Source organism: Tenrec ecaudatus, chromosome 8 (assembly GCF_050624435.1).
Source record: "Tenrec ecaudatus isolate mTenEca1 chromosome 8, mTenEca1.hap1, whole genome shotgun sequence".
In the NCBI taxonomy this organism is placed as follows: Eukaryota; Metazoa; Chordata; class Mammalia; order Afrosoricida; family Tenrecidae; genus Tenrec; species Tenrec ecaudatus.
This window is the reverse complement of record NC_134537.1, coordinates 28,387,820-28,402,281: the sequence shown is the minus strand read 5'-3', so window position 1 is coordinate 28,402,281 and position 14,462 is coordinate 28,387,820. Positions and strand designations below refer to the sequence as shown.

General features: G+C 51.9%; 1 protein-coding gene across 1 annotated transcript in view; it reads left to right on the top strand.

Moving 5' to 3' along the window:
• Positions 1-4,897: 4,897 nt before the first annotated feature.
• DGKG (diacylglycerol kinase gamma) overlaps positions 4,898-14,462 on the top strand; it is a 273,423-nt gene continuing 263,858 nt past the window's right edge. The window contains exon 1 of the mRNA XM_075556178.1: positions 4,898-5,196. The gene's annotated coding sequence lies outside the window, so the exon portion shown is untranslated. The remainder of the gene's footprint in view (positions 5,197-14,462) is intronic.

Genomic DNA, 14,462 nt, shown 5'->3' with positions numbered 1-14,462 from the left:
ACAGTGAATTGTTTTGTTTTTGTTGGTTTTTTTTTAGTGTTGCTTCTAAACTGTTTGTGAAAGGGGTCCTGGTGGCACAACAGTTAAGCACTCAGCTGCTAACTAGAAGGTTGGTGGTTCAAAGCCAGCCAGCAGCTCTGTGGGCTTAAAGACCAGAGGGTCTGCTCTCATAAAGATGTCAAACCAGTATCACACACCCGAGGAAGGGCAGGTCCGTTCTGTTGTATAGGACCACCGTGAGTAGAAATTGACTGCAGGGCACCGGAAACAATCAGGCTGAAGGGTTGTTTTCTGGTGAACACAGATCACAACTGCTCTAATGGGGAGGAGCTGAGCTTCCTACCCTGGACCGCACCTGCAGGGCACCTTGGAAAGTCACTGAAAGGCAGAACCTGGCTCTGCGTGGCACAGCCAGTCTTGACTCCAGGGCTCTTTCCACTTCACCTGGGCAGAGTGGACAGAAGTGGACACAGAGGAGATGCCCATTAAATCCTCACTCGTTTCACGGTGGCTCTAGGCTTTCCCAAGCAATTGTTCAGCAGGCAGGGCCTCTGGCAGCCCGTGTGCAACTTAGAGAAAAAGTACCCCCTTCCTTCTTGTGGACCCAACCTTGCCAAGGTGCCCAGCAGGTATGTAGAACATAGGTTAGGTTTCAGCCCCTCAGCTGGGTGCCTGGGCTGTGGGTCATCTGTACCACCTGTGGGTCATCTGTACCAGGTTTTAAAATTGGTAAAGCGGGACACCATTGATAAAACTTATATCCTGGAAAAATAGCCACATGGCAGCCGAAAACCATATACCCTAGCTTGTCGTGCATTCTTTCCAAAAGTCAGATCTTTTTTAAAATGCCATGGGACACGGGAAAAATGGTTAAAAATTGGGACTGTCCCGCCAAAGGCAGGACGTCTGGTCACCTTACATCTGTGCAGCGTTGGGAACAACTGTGACTCCAGGCAGGGCCATGGCTCCTCCTGTGGGCAGCAAGGAGGTCTCTTTCCCTAATGTCCTACAGGGAAGGGATGTTCCATTCCCACAGGGAAGAAACCAGATCAAACCAAGCTCACTCACATCGACTCAATACCAACTTTTAGTAACCCTACATGACAAGGCAGAGCTGCGCCCTGTGACTTTCCAAGACATTAGGTGGGTAGACGCCAACACTTTCTCTTGGAGTAGCTGGTGGGTTTGAATCGCTTGGTCAGAGCCCGCCTCTAACAACTATGCCAGCTGGGCTCCATGCCCGGAAGAAAGGCTTTGGTAATAAACTCTTTGCAGCACGATTCCCAGCTTCTTCTGGTCAACAAACACACACCTTAGCTCCTCACTAGCAGAGCCCGCAGTCCACGTCACTGGCAGGGCACATGGGCTCTCTGAGATAGTCCCAGCCTTCCTTTCTTCGACAGGGAAGCCCAGAAGGCAGGAGGAGTGTGTTTGCTTTCCCTCAGTTCAGAGCCCTTCAAAGCTCAGAAACTCACTGCCATCAAGTGGATTTTGACTCAGAAGGACCCTAGAGGGCAGAGTGAAACTTCCCCTGTGGGTTTCCGAGGCTGTAAATATTTACAAGAGCAGAGAACCTCATCTTTCTCCCATGGAGTGGCTGGTGAGTTCAAACTGTCCACCTTGTGGCTACGGCCCAATGGATAATCCACTCTGTCACCAGGGCTCCTTACGAGTCCCTAAACCCACTGCCATGGAGTGGATTCAGACTCCCAGTGACCCTATGTATGGTTCCCAGGGCTGTGAATCTTTAGGGGTACATATAGCCTCGTCTTTCTCTGGAGGTGCCATGCTGGTGCTTTGAACTGCTGACCTTGACATTCGCCATCCAACACCCAACAGCACCACCAGGGTTCCTAGGATCTCTCACCCAAGCCAAATGCACCGCCACTGTGCTAATTCCAACTCAGTGACCCTGAAGGACAGGGTAGAACTGCCCCCGTGAGTTTCCAAAGCAGTAATTTCTTCATAGGAGCAGAAAACCTCATCTTTCTTCCTCAGAGCAGCTGGTGATTTTAAACTGCTAACCCAACCCATAACCCACAACGCCACCTGGGTACTGCAGACGGTTAATGTTGGAGGTTTGCGTCTACCCAGAGGGGTCTCAGGTGGACTGAAAGTCCTTTGGAGCATAGTTCTCCTCTGACACACAGGCAGTCGCCATGAATCACAGTGGATGCTATTACAATGGATCGCAGAGGGTCCGCCCGTTGCCTGCTGATCTGTACGACAAATCCCATCGCAAACCCCACCTCCTCCCTGATTCCCAGTCAGCATGACCTACTCTTCCTGGTGTTTCTCCTCACAGCCTCCGAACTCTGCCTTCCAATTTGCGTCCACCTGGCTTCCCACGTGACATTAGTATATAGCCCCAAGGTCAACAGTCTTTCAACCTATCCAGTCCTCAGTCGACACAGGCTTCTCTCTACTCACCCTTCCTCAACCTAGATGCAGAACCCAGCCCCCACCAGCCTGGGGCTCCCCTAAGGGAATCCACTCACCAACCAACCGGTGAACAAGATGGACTTTATAAGTGATTTGCCTCGTCGTGGAAAAGATGGAGGGCAGGGACTTTACAAGCAACCCGTGTCCTCCACATCTGACTTTCTCATTATCTTTCTTCCAGGTGCTCCCAGCAGTCCGATCTCCATGCTCTGCTGCTGCCTTCCCCGGTCCTCCCAACCAACTGGGGTTTCCTCCCTGCTCCCATAGGCAGAATCTGTCCATGTTGCTCCTTGCTTGATGTGCAAACTTGCACCTCAAGTCCATTGGGATGCTTGGCCAGGCAGGCTCTTCCTCATTCGAGCCTTCCTTAGAAGTAACAAGAATGTTTTTCCTCTACATGCATGCGAGTCTGCTTGATTCCCCCTGAGGATGCAGCCAAGGAGTGTGTCTTCTGCACCCAGTCAACCCAGCACAGTGAAAACAGACACAGGTTCTCCTCTACCCATGAGGGACCTGGACTTTTCTAACACCCTTCCGTTGTTTGATTCCTCTCTCGTGCGAAGTAAGTCCTAGGACTGGGAAAGTAACTGAAGCCATTTAAAATGAACATATATCTGACTGCCATCGAGTGGATTCTGCATCAGGACAGTGTGCGTGGAAGTCGAAATGTACTCCAGGGGGTTGGGATGGCTGGCTTTCTAGGAGTCGATCACCAGGCCTTTCTTAGGCGCCTCTGGGTAGGCTCAAAGCTCCTACATTTTAGGTTAGCAGCTGTGCACCCGAACTATCCGCATCGTGGGAACTTAATAATAAATCTTTGGGGAATGAGTGAGTCATGAGTGAAAGGGAAGCAAGAAAAGATCACCGCGCCCCCAAAGGAAAAAAACAAAACAAAACCCTGAGCATTCACCAGGATTGATTTAGTCCAGAGGAAGGGCACTTTGACGTGCAACCTGGAGCCAGAGTACAATGTGAACAGTTACTGGTAGACTGAAGTGGCTCCTCTGCCTTCGTTGCCACATGGGAGCGTGGGGGGGGGGGGCCTCTGAGCCTCAGTTCCATGTGATCCATCACATCAGCCTGTCTGCAGATGGCCCAATATGGACACTGACCATTAGGGTCTCAGGGCTATTTGACATTCATGTTTGAGGCTTCCAGACACCCAGGGCCCCTTGGCGCCTCTGCACTCTGCAGAAAGCTTTTCTTGGCTGCGGTCCTGGCCCCAGGACCTCCACTGCCTGCTGGAAGAAAAGAATTCTCAGCCGCAGAAACTGGTAAACGCCGCATATTTTACAGATGAGTCCTGATGACTTTCAAAGTAGTGCAAAATGGACAGAAGCCATCTTGTTGGTGTGACAGGCCTGGAATAGTGTCACGTCACCACTCCCATGTGGGCATGAAGAGAGGCAGCAACCAGTCACAGTGTCTAGGCCAATGTGGTCCTCCAGCCATGACGTCTGACCCTTTCCCTTTGCTTTGTTTTAAAGAAGTGGTCTATCTGCTCTGAAGATAAACGCTCACCCAAAGGCAATGGAGAGGGCCATGGACAACCCGCAAACCCTCAGTCCTGACACCTGACCAGCCAGTGTTCATCCCTGCACCCCCACCCCTACCTCCACCCCAGTGCATCAGCCACCAGCCACCTGCAGCTGGGGGTCAGGGCCTTCAGAAATGGTTATCTGGCTAGGGGATTTAAACGCTATACCTAAACCAGTTGCCTTAGAATTGACTGCAACACAGAGAGAGGACTGAGAGAGAGAGAGAGAGAGAGAGAGAGAGAGAGAGAGAGAGAGAGAGAGAGAGAGAGAGAGAGAGAGAGAGAGAGAGAGAGAGAGAGAGAGAGAGAGAGAGAGAGAGAGAAACACGCCACCGCGTTTTCAAGGGCAGATTCAGCTGTCTGAAGCAGATAGTCAAGCCTTACTTTGGAGGCATCTTCAGGTGCATTTGAGCAAACACCCTTTCCATCAGCACTCTGCCTGTCAACTGTCTCTTTGAGGGCTATACCATCCTGCCAGAGACTGGATTCCTAAGATACAGAGATCTCCTCAGGCTTTGTTGTTGTTTGTGGTTGTTACTGTTTTGTTTTCTGGTTTGATCGGGGTAAGGCAGCTGAGCCCCAGGTGGAGACACATTACGTGTATCCAACAGTTGCCTGCCCTCCAAGGAGTCCCTGTGAGGTCAGCTGACCTCAGGGACCCTCTGGAGTCTACCCTGTCATCACGTGCTCCCCTCCCTGACTCACCTCTAAGCCTGCAACCCCTCCTTCCTAGCTGGAGCGCCCAGGCCGCTGGCACCTGAGTGGCGTGGGCTCCGAGAGCGGCTCCGAATCTAAGGGAGTGCGTGCGTGGTGTGTGTTTGTGTGCGCGCGCACGAGCGTGTGGCGGGGCGGGCTCTGCGCCCGGGGGCAGGGCTCTACCGGGAGACTGGCAGCTGGACTTGCCAGGCGGCGAGGGGCAGGGTGCAGAGCCGCAGTGCCGTAGTAACCGGCAGCGGGCACAGGCTGCCTGCGAGCGGCGAATCCCCGCGCGGACTGACGACCCGCCGCTGCCGAGCCCCAGCCGGGCCGCCGGGGCTGCGCGGCGCCGCCGACCTGCCCTCCTCCCCGCGCACAGGGCCGGCCGGGCGGGAAGACGCCGGGACGCCAGCTTCGGTCCCCCGTTGTGCCTCTCGGTTCCTCTTTCCTCCCAAGTAAGGGAATACGCACCGCGGCGGGAGCGCTCCGGAACGCCGCGCAACCAAGTGTTGCACCGGGAGGTAAGACGCGGGCGGCCGCGGCGGCGGGGGTCGCGGCCCCGGGGCGCGGGGGGCAGCAACTTGGAGGAAGCGGCCGGGCAAAGGGCTGCGGGCGCGGCCACGGCGTCCCTCCGCAGGTGTCACCTGCCGCAAAGTCCCTGCGGGAGCAGGGCCGCCGCCCCCGAGGGTCGCGAGCTGGCGGGGCGAAGGGGACGGCCGCCAGGTGACCCAGCTCGGGCCGGTTGACCGAAGCAACGGGTCCCCCTTCTCTCCCGGGCTCTTACCGTCGCTCGTCGGGGGCCGGCCGCGTTCCAGGTCGCACAAGGGCAATGGGGCATGGAGGACGCTTTTCCGAATTTCTCGCTGCCAGAACCTACGCCGCTCCCGCGGGGCGCCACGATTTTGGCGCGCTCCACCGAGGCGCGGGGGGACTCGGGGAAGCAGACAGCGACAGCGCGGACACGTTCTGGAACGTGGAACGGGGAGCAGGGGGCGCACCAGGGAGAGGGGCTGAGGCGGACTGGTTTGGTTTCAGAGTCACAAGATTTGGACGTGCGTGCGTGTGCGTGTGTGTCCTGAAGGGCGCGCAACCACAGTCACCTGTGGGGCTTTGCCAACTCCACGCAGCCACCTCCGCCGGCGACTCCCGAGGTTGGCTCGCTCCCCGCGAGCGGACTAGAATTTGGGGAAGGGGCCGCGATAGTTGGAGAAAGCTCTACAGGTGATTCTGAAGCTCCTCCTCCCTCCCCGCCCCCAGCCCCGTGGGGGAGGCCCGCGTGGAGCCCCGGGCCGGGAGCGATCTTCCAGATGTGAGGGATCCTGCTGCGGAAGTCCGGGTGACGATCGCACCCGGGCTTCTGAGCCGCCCGCGGGCTGCAGGATCTGCTGCGGCAGCGCGCGGCGCTTGGTGGCCGCGCCGCAGGGACGCGCGGGTGCGCTGCGAAGGAGCGAGAGGACGCGCTGGCCAACGCAGACGGTTATCTCTCCATCTCCTGGGGGCGGTGGGGGGATCCTATTAGCATACAATGACCTCGCAGTCCGGAGAGAAGGGCTGGGTCCTTCTTTCTCCTTCCGGACTTCCCTAGGATCTGGAGGTGTGGACCGCCTGCGGGGTGTCACTGGTGAGGGGGCGGCTGTTAGAACGCAGGGCTGGAAGCTGCCCTGGGTTTGGGTGGGGGAAATGGCTAGGTCTCTCTGTGGCTGGGATTCTGTCCTTAAAACGCAGCCCGCAGAGACCACCTGCAAGAGCACAGGGCCACCCTGTTGTCTGGGTATGTTGAAACGCACATATGAGCACACGCACGCACGCAGCCTTACATTCTTCTTATGCTGGGGATGTGTCCAGCCGTGGGAAAGCGCTTCGCTGTGGGTCAAAAGGGCTGTGTCTGCCGGCGATTCCGCTAGAATGTAAATTATTCTTATTAAATAGAACGGCTGCAACTAAGCGAACTTCCCTGCTTCCCCTCAGCTAAATAAATCTCTTTAACTACTCTTTCTGGCTATTCCAGCGCTCCGGGCTTTGCGGCCCATTTGGTTCTGTTCATCCAAGGCATGGGGTGGCAGCAGGGTAAGCTGGGAGGGGCGATGATAAGCCCCAGAGCTTCTTGGAATCTAGATTCTCTGAGATGGAGGAAGCTGCTGAGCTCCTGAAGTCGCCTAGTCCAGCCATCAACATGTGTCTGCAGAGCTGACAATCCCGACTCTTGCAGAGGCCCCTGGCTGTGCACGCAGCTTGTGGGGCACTGTCGGGCAGAAACCAGAAGTAGCATCCCTCTCCCCTCCTGCTGCTCCCTGGGGAAGAGGCAGACAGCAGTCAGGTGGGCCTGAGTTCCTCTCCTGGAAGGTGAGGGGCACGAAGGAAGGAAACTACTGTTTTGTGTTGGTAAAACTCTGTTGAAAGATTCTTATTGCAATTACATCATTGTGATATACTCTCTTAATAGAAAAGTAATATACGTGCATTGCATGAAATTTGGGAAGTTGAAACGTGTGCAAAGAAGCAAACAAACCCCACCCCCAGATGCTATGCTTTTAACATGTTGGCCTATTTCCTTTCTGTCTCTCTTTGTGCCTTAAAATCACACAGCCCAGAGAGAGAGCCCATTTAATTTAGAACCAGATACACGTGCGCTGTGTGGTGGCGAACACTTCATATTCAGTATCGCATTCAGTCCTCATGATTCCCTCTCAGGCAGGTGTGAGTATCAACCGCATGTTTCTGGGTCTGCAGGGGAGTCCAGGTGACTTACCCAAGTCACACAAGAGCCCTGGTGTCTGAGTCGTTACAAGTTGCACTGCAAGCCGCAAGGTCAGCAGCTCAAAGCACCGGCAGCTCTGTGGGAGAAAAATAGGGCTTTCTGTTCCACTAAGCAGTCCCAGTCCCAGAAACTCACCGGGCAGTCCTGCCCTGCCCTGTGGGGTTGGTTATGAGTAGGCATCAACTCGATGGCGGTGAGATTTTGTTTGCATTTTTTGGTTGTTGTTTTTCATCCCAGTAACACAGGGCCAGGATTCAAATTCAGGCCATCTAACTCCCAAGTGTGGTTGGTACTGCAGAGATCCTCTGTGAGCATCATTTTCATGCCAGCATATCGTTGCACTCAGTCACTTCAGTTGTTCCCAGCCTTAGCAACTCTGCAATAACATCCCTGGGCAAAGTCTTTACGGCACACGTTTCCAATTCCTTCCTTTGGAGAGATTCCCAGAAATGGGATCACCAAGCCAAAGGGCACAACTCTTTGAAGGCTCCTGATACACAGGACAAGCCGCTTAGGGAAATGGCTATACCAGTATACACTTACACCCCCCAGAGACAACACCACCAGAAGTTCCGTGAGCTCACCCCTGGGGCCCCATTAGGCAAGGGCCTTACAACTGCGTGGGGCACCCTCCATGCCTTATGGGAGAAGAAATCACACCTATTCATCTGCCTTATACTCACAGGTGCCCTTGTGGAAGCTATTCAGTATAAAGCTGTACTGGTTCTTATGGAGCAAGTGTCAGCAGGTGTCACTGCCCTGTATTAGCCTTGACCCCAACAGTGGTCCAAGGTGTATAATGTGCATGACATTCCGGTTCCCCAGAGAAGAGACTATAACAATCCCCTCTCCTGGGGTCGCATCGCTGTAGCGGTAAGATTCAGGTTGCGATTCGGCAGCTTAACCAACCAGCCGCAGCTTCTTCACTTACAGCCGTGTTCTCTTAGCTGTTTGTTTACACCAAGTATCAGAATTCCACTACCCAAACACAGTGGGGACTATGTCACCTTATAAGCAGTGAAGCTTATCTGCCTTCCCCTCACCCCCCCCATGAGGAAATCCCACTTAAGATTAATAACTACTGCTAAAACAGTAGAGCTGTAGACACTGTCCAAAAATGTCCGGTGGAAGAGAATGTGGCCATGGAGAGTTGATTAGTCAACACAAAAAGATATAAACTGGGAATTTTAGAAGAAAACAAATTGCCCTGCCTATGAGTTTTCCACATGTTTTCCTTGTTGCTATCTCTTCCAATAGTGGGCTTAGTATATCTAGAATGTCATCTATTGTTATTAATGAAGTATATCTCAATTAAGCCCCCACTATAAGATCAAGACTTAGTTGGGACCTTAAAATGCCCTTTTGAGGACCCTTCCAGGACTCATCAAGTCAGTTGGAGACCTCTGCACCCTCAGCATCTATTCCCCCTTCTGGGGAAATCCCTTATCTGGTGTCTCCCACTAAACAGGTTTCCTGGGGCGCGGGGGGGAGCGGGGGGGAAACCACGTCTAATTCTCCCTTGTACCCAGAGCACCTGAATGCATTAACAACAAAGGGAATTATTTGGGGACTGCACTGGGGGGCTTATGGCCATTTCTCTTTGTGTGCATCTTCATCCTGCTTAGGGGGCCTAGAAATGTACCAAAAAGGTCCATCCAATAAACCAAATTCATCACTAGTGAGTCAACGCTGACTCTGAGCCACCTGCAGGACTGGGTGGACTGACTGCCCTGTGGGTTTCTGAGACTGTAACTCTGTACAGGAGTAGAAAAGCCCCATCTAGCTCCTGAGCAGCAGCTGGTGGTTCCAGAAGCTGACTTCGCGCTTAGTAGCCCAACATGCAACCCAGCAGAGCACAGGACTCCTTTAACTTGCAGAAAAACCAGCAAGTGGAGTGTTGCAGATGTGTGAAGTTAAAATTCACCACCCTCTCATTCGATCTCACTCAGGATCCCTTAGCATTTGCTCTAGTTTTTTCTCCTTTCTTTTTGATTGAGGTTTTTTACCTGGTTTACTTTGTTATTCTTGTTAGTTTTTGTTTGTGTTTTTAAATGTTTTTCTGTATGTGAAATCCAGGATTGGTAAATTTCTAGAGACAGTAACTGTATTAATGGCTTCTTGGGGGCATGGCAGGGAGGTTGGGGAGGGGAAACAGCCATGGAAGCTCATAAGCATGAGTACAAGCATGAAGGAAATGTTCTAAGACTGATTGTGGTGATGATAGTACAACTCTTCTTGATGTGATTGAACAGTTGAATGGTATGATATGTGAATTATATGCCACTCAAACTGTTGGGAAAACTATGAATAAAAAATAAAAGATTTCTAGAGTTGCATTAAGGAGCCCTGGTGGCGTAGTGATTATGCACTGGGCTGTGATCCGCAAGGTTTGTCGTTTGAAACCACCAGCCACCCCATGGGAGAAAGAACATGTTTTCATCGGTCTCGGAAACCCACAGGGGCAGTTCCGCCGTGACCTGCAGGATCGTCGTGAGTCAGCGTGGACTTCATGGCAGTGAGGTAGAGTTGTGTTATCTAGCATGATAGCCACTAGTTGTGTGGTTGTTGCCATTTTCACTTAAGTAACCAAAGTGAAATAAATTTAAGAATTGACAGGAGTCACTTTTCAAATGAGTAACTGCAACATAGGCCTTCTGACTTCCAAACGTGGAAAAGGCAGCTAGAGGACAGCCACCATTGCTGAAGGCTTAGTTGGCCAAGAGGTAGACACTTGAACCCTTCGGGGGCCTTTTAGCTAAGATCCACTGTAGAGCATATGCTTGGTGCCCGCAGGAGGTGAGCATACCTCTCACTTGTTTTCCATTATATCCCAGGGCCTGGCCCATAGAAGGATGAGGAAGTAGGAAGAAAGAGGAGGAATAGAGGTGGCAAATGCAGTAATAAGTCCCTATAGTGTTTATTGAGCACCCAGTCTGTGTCCCTTATCCTTTTATCATTTATACATACATATCCTCACTTCACATTCACGCGACTAGAAGCCTGGCCCGAGTCCCTTTCCACAGACAAGGAAATGGAGCCTTAACAGTTTCATAAAAGTCGGTGGGAGAAAGTGACTTTTAAACTCCGCTCTGCATGACTTCAAAGCCTATTCTCTTGGGCCTTTTGCTTTATTGCCTCAATAAATGTATATAGTAATGCGGGTTGGAATTACTCTCCAGTCTTGGGTCTCAGTAGGGCAGAGAGGGGTACTTGTAAATATTTGACAAAGGGTCAAAGTACTGCTGAACTTCTAATTTGCAAATGCTAGTGGCACTTCAGGAGTGCAAGTTTGCTAGAGAGGGGGAGTGGCAGCCATATAAGAGACTTTGTCCTCGGATAGGTGAGACAGGAAGAAAAGAACCCACCCACGGAGTGGCCTGGCCAGAGGACCCAAACCTGGGAAAGCAGGGAACCCACCACTGCCTTCTGTGCCCCTCCCCCCCAGGGGGCCTCGTGGCCCCTCCCGAGAGGACCACTGACTCCCCCAGGATCTGGTTCCCCACTCCCCAGCTAGTGCCTTCTCCACTCCCTCCAAGGCCATTGGGTCCAGGACCCTCATTGCCTTTATCAGTCTGGTCCCAATTTTCTCTTGTTTAAAACCACCACAACATATTCTTAATGAATAGAAGGGAAAACCTCCGGCACCAAGCACAGTGAGAGTCTCACCTCTTCCTTCCATGTTTCCTGTGTCTGCGAAAACCCTTTATAATCTATGGAGCAAACAAGATCATTAAAAAAAAACCAACTGCCTTTTCATCAGCAGCACCCCTCTTATTCTCGCATAGATGATCCCTGGGCCCCAAACCACGGAGACCGTACACTTGTTCCTACTTTTATCTTGTTCAGCTCAGTACCGGGTTGCCAGCCTGTCCAGATGTTTCTGGCAGTGCACCTACCATTCCGTGAATCTACTGCCCTTTCCACCCAGCTGCCTCTCATTCCCAAATTCGACTCCTCCAACTAAGTCATTAATTAAAAACAGTGACCAATACTAAATTCTGAGGCATGCCTCTATACGCTTCCTAAAGAGAGATGCGGATTCAATCATTGAACAATACTCTTTTAGGAAATCACTCAATTTTTTTTAACTGTACCATCTTTCAGTACTTGTTTTTCCACTTTATTCAAAAGCCTCTCAGGCAAATCTTATCCATGACCAGGATAAGTCCATATAGGTGTTAGCACTGATATTTCCCAGACCTGCCTGCCAAGGCACCGTGTTGAAGAAGCCATTTGGTGAAGTTGACATACATGACTTTCAGGGAGCCCATGTTGGCTCCTATGGTTCCCAACTTCTGTCCTCGGAGTTCAAACCAGCAAGCTTCCTGGGGCTAACATCAGCTCAGGTGGAGAAGTGTTCATACTCAGGGGTTCTGTTTGTTTGTTTTTAAGAAAATAAAATGTGTTTTTTCTAAGAGGTTGGTTCAGGTAAGTTCCTTACACTGTGGCTCTACAGAAGTTAAAGACAGTAGTCTAGTGATATCAGTCACAAGAGGTCTCAGCTCCCTGGGATGTTAGTCAGTTGAGTCCTTTGGAAGAGCTCTTAGAGCTCTTGGGGTCGTAGAAGGCAGAGTAGGAGAGGGGCTGAGAGAGCCTTGGCCCAGGCCTTCAAGCTAAAAAGGAGGAACCCTCATCCCAAAGAGGAAATGTCCTGCCTGAGGTCATTCCTCCAGGACAGGAACCCAAGCTGGGCGCTCTTCAACCCGTGCCTTCTCCCCAAGCCCCTCCGCCACACGCCCACAGCGGAGCCACTTTATTTCCCCTTCTCTAAAAAAGTTAAAGGCATGGTTCCCTGCAAAAAAAAAAAAAAAGGAGTCCACATTCCTCTTGGAATTAATCTCTCAAGCCATTGAGGCCTCCGTGAAAAGTGGAGACTTTTTTTTTCTGTAGGATCCTAATTAAAAAGGGGGGGGGGGTTGGAAGAATGTCAGGGCTCTGTTTTCCCACGGGGGAGATGGAGCCACATGACTTCCAAGCAGGAAAAGGGCACAAAGAAAAGAGATTCAGGTAAGAAAAAGCGCTTTTTAGAAAAATCATAAGAATGGTGGTGTGACTAACCATCCTTCCCATGGGTCACACGTAGCAAGTCCCATGCCTCCCATGCCTCCCCTGCCCATATCTCCCTGAGCGCAGCCATGGGCGGGCTGGGCGAGGTGAGGAGCATGCCTGCCCCTGGCCCCGTTTCACTGGTGTAGTTTCACAGAGGTGGACATCGGGAGAGCTAGCTGAGTGTATCGCAGCAAGAAAAGGGAATAAAGAGAAAACTTCCAAACCACATGGAGGCTGATCAACCCCAAACCTGCCTGCTCAGCTAACCAGCTGGACACAGTCCTTCCTATGTGGTCTGCGTGGGCGTGAGCTCCTCCCAAACACCGGCATCTACATGGGAACCTCACTTTGCTGATGACTAATCTGATGTAAAAAATCCAGTTAGCCAGAGATCAGGGAAGCTACCTTGATCCTTATTCTTGAGATGTTTGGGCCCACGTGTTTTCGTTCTTCGCCTTGTTGTCCAACCCTCTGCCGGGAAAGAGCAGTCTGCAGAACTCTACCAGCTGCCTCGGTGACCTTGCTATTCAGCTCTAGTCAGTGCACTAGAGGAAGAGCGCCCAGCCGCCCAGGGCGGGTCAGAAATCCTTCCAGAGCCCTTGAGAGTCACACAACACGGGGACTCTTCATTCAAACCCCACACTCCTCTCCTGCGGGTCTCATCCCCTAGGATGTCCACGGGCCCTAGAGCCTGACCCCAGCATCATTGCGCTGGGAAGTCAGTCTCCCTTCTTTCTTATGCTGGGACCCCAATAGGCTTTAGGTGATCACAAAGTTTCTTTCCCAACTATGAGGAAGCCAGTAACCATTTGGTCCTACAGCTGGGGAAACCCTACCCCTGCTCACGAGCCCACACTCGTCCTAATCTCGAAACCGTGCAAATCATGGCAGATGGATGGACTCCTGAGGAGCCTCACTCTTGACCAACATTAATGTAAATGTTTGAGCACGTACACCAGGCAAAATGCTGACTTCGGGGGAGGAGCAACTGGGTTTCCAGGCACTGGGTGGAACTCAGTAGAACCGAGGCCGAAACAAATGCAATGTCACATTATCTTGAGATGAGAGTAAGAGGGGGGCTGCCCAACCTGCAAAGGAAAAGAGTGGACCAGGGAGATTAAGTAATACTTGCCAGAGCAGCTGAATTTAAGCTGAAATTTAAAGGGTGAGTACAAATGAAGTGAAGGGCTGAATGTGGGGGAAACTTTCTATGGAAAGGAAAGAGTGTGAGCAGAGACTTAGAGGCAAGGCCCAGCTAAATGTCCTTCTGTGTTGCTAGTGAGAAATGAGCTGAGAAGTGATGGCAGATGGACCCACAGATGTGGACAGGAGCTGGGCCCTGGAGGGTCTTACCTGATGTATTATAAACTGCAACTTTTTTCCCTGCTAGACAGTGGGGAAGAGGGCACTGAGAAATTTCCAGTGGGGCACTGGCATGGTCAGATTTTTATTTGCGAGCTCTCCTCTGGCAGCAGTGTGAAGATGGACAGGAAGAAGACAGGGCTGCCCCATTGAGAGGCATTGTGAGAGTTCTAGTAGCGGGAGGGCCTGAACCAATGGTGGTTCAACTAGACCAAGGGCAGGCTCAGGAAAGAACTTAGGACTGAACCAATGTGGGATGGGGTCAGAGTCTCTGGGTGGTGTAAATGGTTAACACGAGGTTGTTAACCAGGAGGATGGAAGTTCATGTCCACCCTGGGGCATTATGAATAAAGTCTTGCTCATTGGTTTCTGGAAAATTAGCCATTGAAAACCTAATGAGCCATTGAAAACCCAGTTGAGCACTATTCTACTTGAGCACACTGCAACTGCTGCTGCTGCTAGTGCTGCTTGGTGGTGTAGGTGGAGGTGGGGGTGGGATAATGGTAGAGGGGAAGGGGGAAGTGGTGGTGGAGGTGGTGGTGTTAGAGGTGGAAGTGGAGGTGGAGGTGGTGGTGATAAGGGCAAGCAGAGGAACCCAGGATAAGTCCTAGGCTACTC